This window comes from Sinohyriopsis cumingii, chromosome 16 (genome assembly GCF_028554795.1).
Source record: "Sinohyriopsis cumingii isolate HCF-2022 chromosome 16, ASM2855479v2, whole genome shotgun sequence".
Classification (NCBI taxonomy): domain Eukaryota; kingdom Metazoa; phylum Mollusca; class Bivalvia; order Unionida; family Unionidae; genus Sinohyriopsis; species Sinohyriopsis cumingii.
Genome location: NC_142976.1, coordinates 89,784,015 through 89,796,258, shown reverse-complemented (window position 1 = coordinate 89,796,258; position 12,244 = coordinate 89,784,015).

Sequence of the window (12,244 nt, the reverse complement as noted above, 5' to 3'; positions counted from 1 at the left end):
ATGGGTGTCACAACGATCATCCCAGTAAAACTCAACACGACAAATGTCTGATGTTAAGTCAAAAAGAAAAATTGGACGAATATCTGGACAAAGTTTGGGATCACATCGAGATAGAATTCGTGTTGAACGAGTGGCATAAAGGCTTGGATAAACATTCTTCTCCATTAACGTCTCTGGAGTGCCGTCGCATCGAATCTCTCTTGGACCAGAGTCAGAAGCCGGATCTAAACGCCTTTTACTTGTCAGACATTTTCAAGCAAAAAGTCAGGATCGAATTGATCACTTATCATTACCTGTGAAGAAGAAAACCACACAAATCAATGGATACCTGGGAACTTTATTACCTTTTGAACCACAGCTCGTACACGGCTTCTTGGAATCCTGTCGTCTGTGCTAAAGATGAACTCCCTCATCGTAAACCTCAAGACCATCTAGCTTATGTGATCAACACGGACGACAGTCATCTCCCAGGAACACACTGGGTAGCCGTCTACTTTCCTCAAGAAGGATGTGTGGAATATTTCGATTCGTATGGATTGCCTCCTTTGGAAGACGATATCATTGACTTTATGAGAAGAAATACTCAAACCACCTGATTCAATAATGTGAAATTACAAGGCACAGATTTCTTGGTGTGTGGACAATATTGTGTGTATTTTCTGCATCATCGCAGCCTGGGTTATTCCTTGGAACATTTAGTGACTCATTTTGATCCTCGTTCTTCTTCTAGAAATGATGTGAAAGTAGATCAATGGTTATGTTACCATTATGCTTATCTTTTGTCTCAAGCTAGGAAACGTAGTGTCCATCAATGGCCTAATGACTTCCAATAGTGGAAATCACGATTGTATTCACAACGTTGTCAACCCTGTTTAAAGTAGAGTGATAACTGAAAAAAATGTTTGTAATTAGAAAAAAATATTTGATGTTATATTGTTGAATTATTATTATTAAAAATGTTATAGTTGTTTGTTAGTATTAAGTGATTTTGATTAAAAAATGTTGTGTTTTAAAAAAAATACCTTTGTCTTTTGTTTGGCTATAAGAATTTTGATTCATGCTCTTTGACTTCTTACTATCCCTCTCATGGCACTCATTGAACGTTCCGGCTCGAAAACCGTGCAGGGATGTTTTCCTTCACGTCCGCGCTTTGACTTCAAAGCCGGGGTAGCCTCCAGTCTAACCATCCATTGTCGACTCATCCTCCTACGAAGATGTGCTCCAAACTAGCTAAGCTAAACGAAGCCTACGTGAATTTGCATAGGGTCAGACACAGTCTGATACCGAAGCCAGAAGAGATAGAGAATGTGAGAATGCTAAAAGTCACTGAAGACCTGTTAGAAGAGCTCTTCAGAGAAGAAGTGAACAGGGAGAAAGAAGAATGGACAGAGAAGTACAGACTTCAGAAACAGCAGAGAGAGCAGCAACAGCAACAACAACATGAACCTGACAGAGGCTTTGTCGATTGTCGTATCGACACCAAAGAGTTCTTCTTCTCTTTCCGAAGAAGCAGACCTATCGTCAGAAAGTCTATCGTCAGAGGACATCGCATTCTTAGAAACTAAAAGATTGCCATAGCAAACAAAAAAAAACAGCCCTTTTCAGGGCTACCCAATACTCTAGAAAAGAAATAACAATTGATTTGCCAATGTGTGTATGTAGAGTAGTGTGAATATAAACACTGACTCTTTTTTATAGTGTGAGTGCATGTGTTTGTTTATATGATTGTGTGTTTGCAAGTGCTCACGTAAGTTTGTGTGGATAGTAGATCATGATCATGTTTTTTTTGCTGTTTGACGTGTGGGGAGAGTAGATTTGGGGTTTGATTGCTTTGTGCATGTGGATAGTATATTGAAGTGATTAATGAAAATTTTTTAATTAGTAATGGGTAGTATAAAAAAGTGAGTGAGTGTTTCTTTTAGGTCCGCGCGTTGTTTGGTCATGATCTAGGTAAGATCAATTTTGTTTTAGGGGATATTTTCCTTCACGTCCGCGCTTTTAGTATAAATTGAAAATCGCTGGGCAGTCTAGCTACCCTGTTCATTCGTTAACAAGACGATGAATACCAGAATTGCAAAGCTTCTAGAACTCCAGATGCACCTGAAATATGCCAGGCGCATACTAAATGAACTGGCCGCGGAGACCATTGTCGAAGAGGGAAGGATGAAAGAGGAGGAGGAAAGAAGAAAAAAAGAAGTGGAGGAAAAGGAGAGAGGAAATTTCAGAATCCCAGAGACAGAAAATTGGGATTCTGAAGCCACTTATCCCGCCTCTGCTCTCCCATAAAAAAGAGTGAAAAGAGACTGGGGAAGAAGATGTGTGTGGTGCCAGGCCTGGAAGGTGCCATCATTAACCAGGTGCCATGGAGTTCAAAAACAAACAGCCCTTTTCAGGGCTACCCAAACCTTTAGAAAAGAAATAGTAATCGATTTGCAAATGTGTGTGTATGTAGAGTAGTGTGAATATAAACACTGACTCTTTTTTATTTGTGTGTGTGTGTGTGTGTGTGTGTGTGTGTGTGTGTGTGTTTGTAAGCGATCACGTACGTTTGTGTGGATAGTAGATTATTGGGTTATGTAAGAGCTTAAGTTGGTTTGTGTGATAGTAGATTAGGATTTCATTTTAATGCTTTGCGTGTGTGGATAGTAGATTTGAGGTTAGTTTATTGCTGCTTCACGTATGTGGATAGTAGATAATATGAAATGAGAAAAGTAGGGGATATTTTCCTTCACGTCCGCGCTTTAACTATAAAACTAACAGTGTTTGCCATTGGAGCCCATTCCACGGAATAAGCAAACAAGAAGATGCCAGCAGCTTCAGCTTTGTATAACAACCTTACGGGAAGTTGGTATTGGATGGTGGATGGATTGAATGTAGCAGAAAGGCTTGAACAGGAATGGAGGCATGCACTGACAAAAGACTTCGTCTCAAGACAAGTAACCAGCCTCCACTTAGCCATCGATATTGTGAAAGAAATGATAGAGGATGAGGAGAAGAGAATCAGAGGTTTCATTAACCCACCATATGTGAAAGTGGGCAAGTTGAAAGAAGCCATAGTTTATGTGACGAGTGTAAGGTGTTTATTAGAAGACATTGTAGAACGGACAGATTGGTCTTTTGTGAAGTGGGGCTTAGACAAGCCTAAGAAAGCGGAAGAAGTAATGAGGAAAGTGCTGACCGAAAAGGTCAAGAACATCAAAGAAAAGTGGTCTAAGGAAAGAAAAGAAGAAGAAAATAGAAAGAGAACAGACAAACTTAGACAAACTCAACCATAACTGGATACGAATACAGGAGAAATTCAGAGCGCTAGGCCATCCTGACTGGATGCCAGAGACGAAGGAGAAGAAGAAAGGAATTTTAGGAAAGATAAGGGGATGGTGGAAGAAGTGGAGGAGTTAGAAGAAGAAGAAGAAACCCAAAGGCCCTTTTCAGGGCCACCCACATCTCTCGAAAAGAGATAGACTTTCAATTGCCCACCCCAATTTTTTTATTTTTTTAAAAAAATCCCCTGTTCAATTCGCCTTGTCCCTAGACAGTCCCACGATTTATTCCCTACGTTCAATTCCCCTTGAGGCTTAACAGACCCAAGATTATTTTCCATGTTCAATTCCCCTTGAGGCTAAACAAGCCCAAAATTTTTTCCCATGTTAAATTCCCTTTGAGGTTCAAAAGACCCAAACATTTTTCCCATGTTAAATTTCCCTTGAGGCTAAAGTGACCAAAGTGTTTTCGTAATGTTAAATTTCCCATTGAGGCTAAAGTGACCCAGGGGTGTTTTTAATGCTAATTCCCACTGAGACTAAAGTGCCACACTTCACTACTTACCAGGACCACAATAATTATATCCTGGTAGATGTTTTTCTCCAGTGTATTTAGCCTATGAGGTTCCTGTGAACTTTGACATTAATGTAGCAATATCACCACCGTCTTTACGTTGAATTCTGGGTAAAAACGAAAATTTCTTCCTATTACATATTGCACATCTTCCACTGTATGCTATTCTTTTTTTCTTTTTTTTGTAACAGTGGATAGATCATTAGTTGGAGTTTTAGCTCTACAACGTAAACAATATAAATTCATATTATTTATAACATGGATATAATTGACTTCTCAGTGACACGAAAGCAAGAGCCATTTAAACAACATCCTGCGTTACCGAATTCCATCAGAGTGATAATAATAGGTCCATCTGGATCGGGTAAGACGCAATTATTACTTAATCTGAAAATGAGATGGTTAAAGTGGGATAAGTTGTATTTAGTAGCTCCGTCAGTTGATGATCAGAGATGCTATGATGTACTTAAAGATTTTAATGAAAATACAAAATTACTGGACGAAGATAACGATGTTATCGAGTTTATAACCGATATTGATGAATCGCCGAGTGTTGATGTTTTTAGACGGATTTATTAATAATTTAGTTGGATAACGATGATGCGATGCTGGACAAACAATCAAATCCTGCTAGAATATTTTCACGTGGCAGACATAAAAACACTGATGTGAGTAGTGAATGGGGTCACCCTAGCGTCAAGGGGAATTAGCATTACAGAACCCCTTGGGTCACTCTAGCTCAAGGGAAATTTAACATGGGGAAAAATCGTGGGTCATTCTAGCGTTAAGGGAAATTGAACATGGGAAAAAGTCTTGGGTCACTCTAGCGTCAAGGGAAATTGAACATGGGGAAAAATGTCTTGGGTCACTCTAGCGTCAAGGGAAATTGAACATGGGGAATAGAGTTTGGGCTTGTCTAGGGACAAGGGGAATTGAACATGGGGAATAGAGTTTGGGTCTGTCTAGGGACAAGGGGAATTTAACATGGGATTTTTTTTTTAAAAAAAATTTTAAAAAGGGTAGGCAATCGAAAGTCAATCTCTTTTCGAGACCTATGAGTGGCCCTGAAAAGGGCATTTGGGTTTCTTCTGCTTCTAATTTTTCTATTTCTCCACCAACTTCTTATTTTCTCTCCTACACTCTTTCTCTTATTTTCTTCCTTTTTTTCTCTTCTTTCTTCTTCTCCTCCTCTTCTTTCTTCCTCTTCTCATTTTCTTCTTCTTTTTCAATTTTTTCATTCCATGTTCTTATTCTTATCCTTTCCTCTTCATCCTCCTTCTCCTCCTTTATTTCTTTCATCACAGCAATTATCATTTCCTTTACTTTTCTTAAGTTGTTAATCTCCATCTTTACTCGATGGGGGCTATAAGAATAGTGATCTTCATTTAGTCTCAATAGCATTTGTTCCATCATGCCCAAATTGTCCAGGACGTCTTGCAATGTTTGCATTTTATCGAGGTGGTTTGAAGCCATCTTCTCTGTAGAATGGTTTGAACGATGAATACTGTGGGTTCTTATAGTGAAAGCGCGGACGTGATGGAAAACATCCCCTAAGACATAAAATTGATATTACCTAGATCATAACCAAACAACGCGCGGACTTGAAGGAAAACATCCCCTACTTTCTCATTTCATATGATATACTATTCACATAAGTGAAGCAACAATTAACAAACCCCAAATCTACTATTTACACACGCAAATAATTAAAACAAAATCCATAATCTACTATCCACACAATCGTACTTGAAAGGTTACAAAACCCAAACTATACTCTCCACATACGCTAATAAACAATAAACAAACCCATAATCTACTATTCACACAAACGTACGTGAGCGCTTACAAACACAAACACAAACACACAAACACAAACACATACACTCACATCACAAAAGAGTCAGTGTTTATATTCACACTACTCTACCTACACACATTGGCAAATCGATTGTTATTTCTTTTCAAGAGGATTGGGTAGCCCTGAAAAGGGCTGTTTGTTTTTTAACTCCAGATGCACCTATCTAATGATGGCACCTTCCAGGCCTGGCACCGCACACACATCTTCTTCCCCAGTCTCCTTTTACCTTTCTTCTTGGGAGTGCAGAGGCGGGATAAGTGGCTTCAGAATCCCAATTTTCTGTCTCTGGGATTCTGAAATTTTCTCTCTCCTTTTCCTCCTCTTCTTTTTTTCTTCTTTCCTCCTCCTCTTTCATCCTTGCCTCTTCGACAATGGCCTCTGCGGCCAGTTCATTTAGTATGCGCCTGGCATATTCCAGGTGCATCTGGAGTTCTAGCAGTTTCACAATTCTGGTATTCATTGTCTTGTCAACAAATGAACAGGGTAGCTAGACTGCCCAGCGAGTTTCAATTTATACCGAAAGCGCGGACGTGATGGAAAACATCCCCTAAAACAAAATTGATCTTACCTAGATCATGACCAAACAACGCGCGAACCTAAAAGAAACACTCACTCACTTTTTTATACTACCCATTACTATTCTAAAAATTTTCATTAATCACTTCAATATACTATCCACATACGCAAAGCAATCAAACCCCAAATCTACTCTTCCCACACGTCAAACAGCAAAAAAATAAAAAAAATAACATGATTTTAATCTACTATCCACACCAACGTACGTGAGCACTTACAAACACACAATCCTATACACAAACACATACACTCACATCACAAAAGAGTCAGTGTTTATATTCACACTACTCTACCTACACACATTGGCAAATTGATTGTTGTTTCTTTTCTAGATTATTGGGGTAGCCCTGAAAAGGGCTGTTTTTTTTTGTTTGCTATGGCAATCTTTTAGTTTCTAAGAATGCGTCGTCCTCTGAGGATAGACTTTCTGACGATAGGTCTGCTTCTTCGGAAAGAGAAGAAGAACTCTTTGGTGTCGATACGACACTCGACAAAGCCTCTGTCAGGTTCAGGTTCCTGCTGCTGCTGCTGCTGTTGTTGTTGTAGTTCCTGTTGCTACTGTCTCTGAAGTCTGTACTTCTCTGTCCATTCTTCTTTCTCCCTGTTCACTTCTTCTCTGAAGAGCTCTTCTATTAGGTCTTCAGTGACTTTTAACATTCTCACATTCTCTATCTCTTCTGGCTTCGGTATCAGACTGTGTCTGACCCTATGCAAATTCACGTAGGCTTCGTTTAGCTTAGCTAGTTTGGAGCACATCTTCGTAGGAGGATGAGTCGACAATGGATGGTTAGACTGGAAACTCCCCCGGTTCTTAAAGTCAAAGCGCGGACGTGAAGGAAAACATCCCTGCACGGTTTTTTCGAGCCGGAACGTTCAATGAGTGTCATGAGAGGGATAGTAAGAAGTCAAAGAGCATGAATCAATATTCTTATAGCCAAACAAAAGACAAAGGCATTTTTTTCAAAACACAACATTTTTTATTCAAAATCACTTAACACTAACCAACAACTATAACATTTTTAACAATAATCCAACAATATAACATCAAACATTTTTTTTCAATTTACACATTATTTTGGACAGGGTTGGCAACGTTGTGAATGAAAATGTGATTTCCATTGTTGGAAGTCATTAGGCCATTGATGGACACTACGTTTCCTAGCTTGAGACAAAAGATAAGCATAATGGTCACAAAACCATCGATCTACTTTCACATCATTTCTAGAAGAAGAACGAGGATCAAAATGAGTCACTAAATGTTCTAAGGAATAGCCCAGGCTGCGATGATGCAGAAAATACACACAATATTGTCCACACACCAAGGAATCTGTGCCTTGTAATTTCACATTATTGAATCGGGTGGTTTGAGCATTTCTTCTCATAAAGTCAATGATATCGTCTTCCAAAGGGGGCAATCCGTACGAATCGAAATATTCCACACATCCTTCTTGAGGAAAGTAAACGGCTACCCAGTGGGTTCCTGGGAGATGACTGTCGTCTGTGTTGATCACGTAAGCTAGATGGTCTTGAGGTTTGCGATCAGGGAGTTCATCTTTAGCACAGACGACAGGATTCCAAGAAGACGTATACGAACTGTGGTTCAAAAGGTAATAAAGTTCCCAGGTATCCATGTTTTGTGTGTTGTTTTTTTTCTTCTTCACAGGTAATAATAAGTCATCAATTCGATCCTGACTTTTTGCTTGAAAATGTCTGACAAATAACCGTTTCTTCGTTTCGTCTCCTCACTTTGATTCAGGAGAGCTTCGATGCGATCGATCTCTTGAGTGGTTAATGGTGGACAAGAATGTTCACGCAAGTCTTTATACCACTGATGCAACACGACTTCGTCCGAGATGAGACTCCAAGCATCGTCCAGATACTCGTCCAATTTTTCTTCTTGACTCAACATCAGGCATTTATCGTGTTGAATTTGACTGGGATGATCGTTTTGACATCCATAGCAATTTTTCTTGATCAATTCCGTCATTTTTTCGACCAAGTGTTTGGCAAAACAGGAGACTAAATGGGCTTCTTGTTCTGACCATCTCGACTGCATCATGACAACTTCTTCGTCTTTGTCTTGAGATTCTTTTTCCACGGTCTCCTCACATTCCATCTCCAAAGTTTCTCCACTAGGTAAAGAGGGATAACAGTCTTCCATAGCTTCTAATAATCTAGAATGACTTCTCTCAAACTGTTGATTTCTATCGTATTATCGAATTCTGCATACAGAATAACGTTGACTGTCTCGTCCAGCTCTTTTGCAAACTGAAGTTCCACACGAATCTGGCCGGATTTTATAGGGTGCAAATGTCCCTTGTCACTGCCCTGGTCAGGGTTGAAATCAAAAGCCCACAAAGCGTAGCCTCCTGCGTAATCTTCGTACGTAATACCGTGACTGGTGTTGGTTCCTAACTGACCGGTGGCTTCGTACAGGGACAAATACGATCTCAAGTAATTCATCTTGTCATCACTAAAGTCAGGTTCGAAAGGTCGGGTACACAAGGTCTTGCCATCGAGACTGACTTCGATTTTCTTCACCTTAAAGTGTTGAAAGTTGAAAGGATTTTTAGTGAAGGCTCCGTTGAAGGTTGAATTCTCGACCATACCAAGGATTATACGTTTGGGTAACTGTCCTTGAAACAGATGATCTTGGGTTATGGAATGATGTCCAGTGGGAATGGTGAACGTTTTCACTTCCACGCGTCGTACGGGATATTTGGCGGTCGTTCTGCTCAATGTCTGACTAATGTCGTTTCCCACTTTTGGTAACACTTCCACGCGTCGTACGTAGAGTTTGGCCTCCTCTATTTTGCTTTTGGGATTGACGTCATCACTATCAGCCATCAAATGGAAAGCGGTACTGCTACGATTCAGTCTCAAGCGGACATCCACTCCGTTTAGCAAATACTTTTCTTGCAACCACATGTCCAAATGCAACGATCCATCAGTTCTAAACTCTTTCCATTTAATATTTTCTTTTTTCGTTCTACAAATCCTTCATTGACGTTTGCTTTTAATTTGGGGTCAACATCAATATCTTTATCATCAAAATCGCCCGCTTCGTCAGGTTCCCATAGCACGCAAGCATTGAGATGGGTGTTCTTGGCATCTATTCCGTACGTCAAAAGATTTTCCAGGTAGGCACGGTAAGGGTAAGTATCCATGCTGCTACTGACTAGTTTGTTATTCAAGTACAAGTCCACTCCACTGAACAAGGAATGCATGAAATTGTTGACGGGAGCTACTTTCTCGTCTACTATAGAATCTCCTCCCTTATCTAGAACTTTGACTTTCAAGTACAAGTAACTGCTATTCAGATCGATGTAATCTTCGTGCTGTCCCTTGATGTCAAACTTGATGGGAGCGGAATCTGTCAGTGAGGAGACGGGGTGACATTCCACCCATTGGGATTCTTGCATGGTCATCATGGTGGGGGGCATGGCAAACAGATCCAATTCCGACTTGGAACAAGCGCAAGATTCTCGGTGCATCATTTTTTTTTGTTGTTGCTGTGTCTCAATAATCGAAAACGTCTAAGTCTCGAACGGTTCTTCTTTTCTTGGCCTTTCTCGCTTTAGACGTGTGAAGTCTGGTGAAAGGGTGTTTTCTTCGTCGTCTCTTTCTGCCTTGTCCTTGCTGAATGCTTGACTCGGTAGCGTGCAGGGCATTTATAGGTGTGTCTCGTCGGCCCAAAAGGTCTTTGCCCGTTTGTAGCAAGACATTTTTGCCTGCCCTCATGAAGGCTTCTTTGGGGTTTTGTTTGTCGATGATGACATTTTGGAGAAATTCTTTGCCTTGCGTCAGTGCCGCATCTTTCAAGGCGTGCAATCCGCGTGTCACCATCGGTTTCAACACCGGGGCCACCGAACGAAAGGTCGATTTTAACATATCTCCTAAACCGTGTCCTCGCTGTCCAGCAACCCCTCGCTACACTGGATACATGACTTACGAATCGTGAGAGAACCGTTTTCGAAAATGGAGTTTCACCGTGACTTTTCCTTTGGTGAATGGAATATTTTGTCCCAAATCTCCTTTTATAGCAATGTTGACCGTGTCCAAATACGACTTGCTGACAGGCAAATAGTGAGGATGTACAAATTCGCGGTGAACGTGGTAATTGTTTCCACCTTCCTCGTCAGTGGCCGTGGCAGAATTTACTTTGAAAGGAATGACACGCAGTAATGGTACGGAGGTGTGTCCCACCACGTTGTACTCCACAACATCGGAGTACACAAACATCAAATTCAGTCCCTGGTTCAGTTCTACCGGGAAACGAAAATACCTTGCAAAATGCCCGTTGTTGTCAATCTCTGCTTTCTCAATTTTTTTGGAGTACTTATCCGTGACCAAATTGAGGTCTCCACCCAAAATGTCATACAATTCAGTGCAAAATTTAATACGTATACTTTTTTCCTTACTTTCAAATCTGATGAGTAGACGGTGAGACAGTTTGTGGTACTCAATGGTGACACGTTTTTTTAGTCCGGTCAGAACTTTGTCAAATGCTGCATAGAATTTGTCAGCGATGGCCTCCACCAGATGTTGACCACTAAAATAATGGCCTGAGTTAATTTTAAAGTGATAAATGTAAAAAGGAGGAGAAGTGTCACTGCTGCTCCGGGGTATTGGGGTCTTGGGAAGTAATTTATGTTGAGAAGTGGTCGTCATATTTTGCTGCACTGTTGGGTCCAGAATTTCGACCTCAAAAGTGTTTTGAGTTTCAGAGATGTTTTTGATTTGTGTCGGGTGAATCATTTCTACCAAAGCCGCTTCCCAATGGGCTTCGTGATCTAATGGGATGGCCTGAGGTAATTTGGCCGTGTAACAGCACAACGTGTTGTGGGGAAACACCTCCATGGAACTGTCACTGGGTAAGGTTAAGTAAAATTGGTTCTGGCGACTCATAATTCCAGAGTTCTGTGGCTGTCCGAGGGGTTACTGGACGTCAGAGGCGTGTCTCCGCCCAAAATTGGGTTCTGGTTGTGGTTGTTGTTGGAGTGGTGACTGGCACTGGCACTGGACACAAGGTTCCCGTGGTTCCCGTTCGAGGTGAATTTCAGGGAGGGATTAGGAAGCAGGTAACCGATGCAACTGCTCAATAAAATGGTCCAGAATTGTTTGTCTCCTTGTTGCAAACTCAGATTGGCAATGGCTGCCCCGATGACACAATACACCACGAAGATTTGGCAGAAAAAGACGATTTGCGTTTTAGGCACACGTTCTCCACACCACACCCACAAGGGTTGTTTTTGTAAATCTTGCACAGAAGAACTGGGTGAAGGAGTGGTCGACGTAGCTGCGTCTGTGTGAAAGGGCATGATGGTCATTTCTTTTTATAGTCGATGACTTGCGAAGCGTCGATCCAAGAATCAAAACTGGGCGGATATCCTTTCCAACGTACTTTCACTTCTTTGACACGTCGTTTACCCACTTTACGGGTTCTGCGTTCAAGAATGCTTTCGATGTCGTACACGTCGTCTTCTTTTTTGGTGACACGTTGTAACTCGGGCAAATAAAACGTTCCTTTGAGCACCTCTCCGTTCATGTCTTCCAATTTATAGACGGCAGGATCACGGAAATGCACTCGTCCAGTGACACGAAACAATTCGGTGGTCCAGTTAGGTAAGTAACCTTTGTCGAAAGTGCGTTTGGTTTTGCCAATGCGCACCCAATCTCCTACGGCCAACTCTCCACTTTTTTTGGGGACAGCCCTCGTCGGGGACGTACCAAACAGACGCTCAAACACCAACACTTCGTTCTCGGGAGTCACTTCTTGCGGGGCACGTCCGATGCTTCGATGGTAAGATTGGTTGTACGTTTGCACCAGGTGCGGTAAGATGTCGATGTACTTCAGAGTGTGGTGATGCGTAAAATATTTCCACATGCGTTCTTTCAAAGTGCGTTGAAAACGTTCCACGATGCTGGCTTTGGTTTCGGGATTCTCGGTGGTAAAAAAATGAATGTCACGTTTCT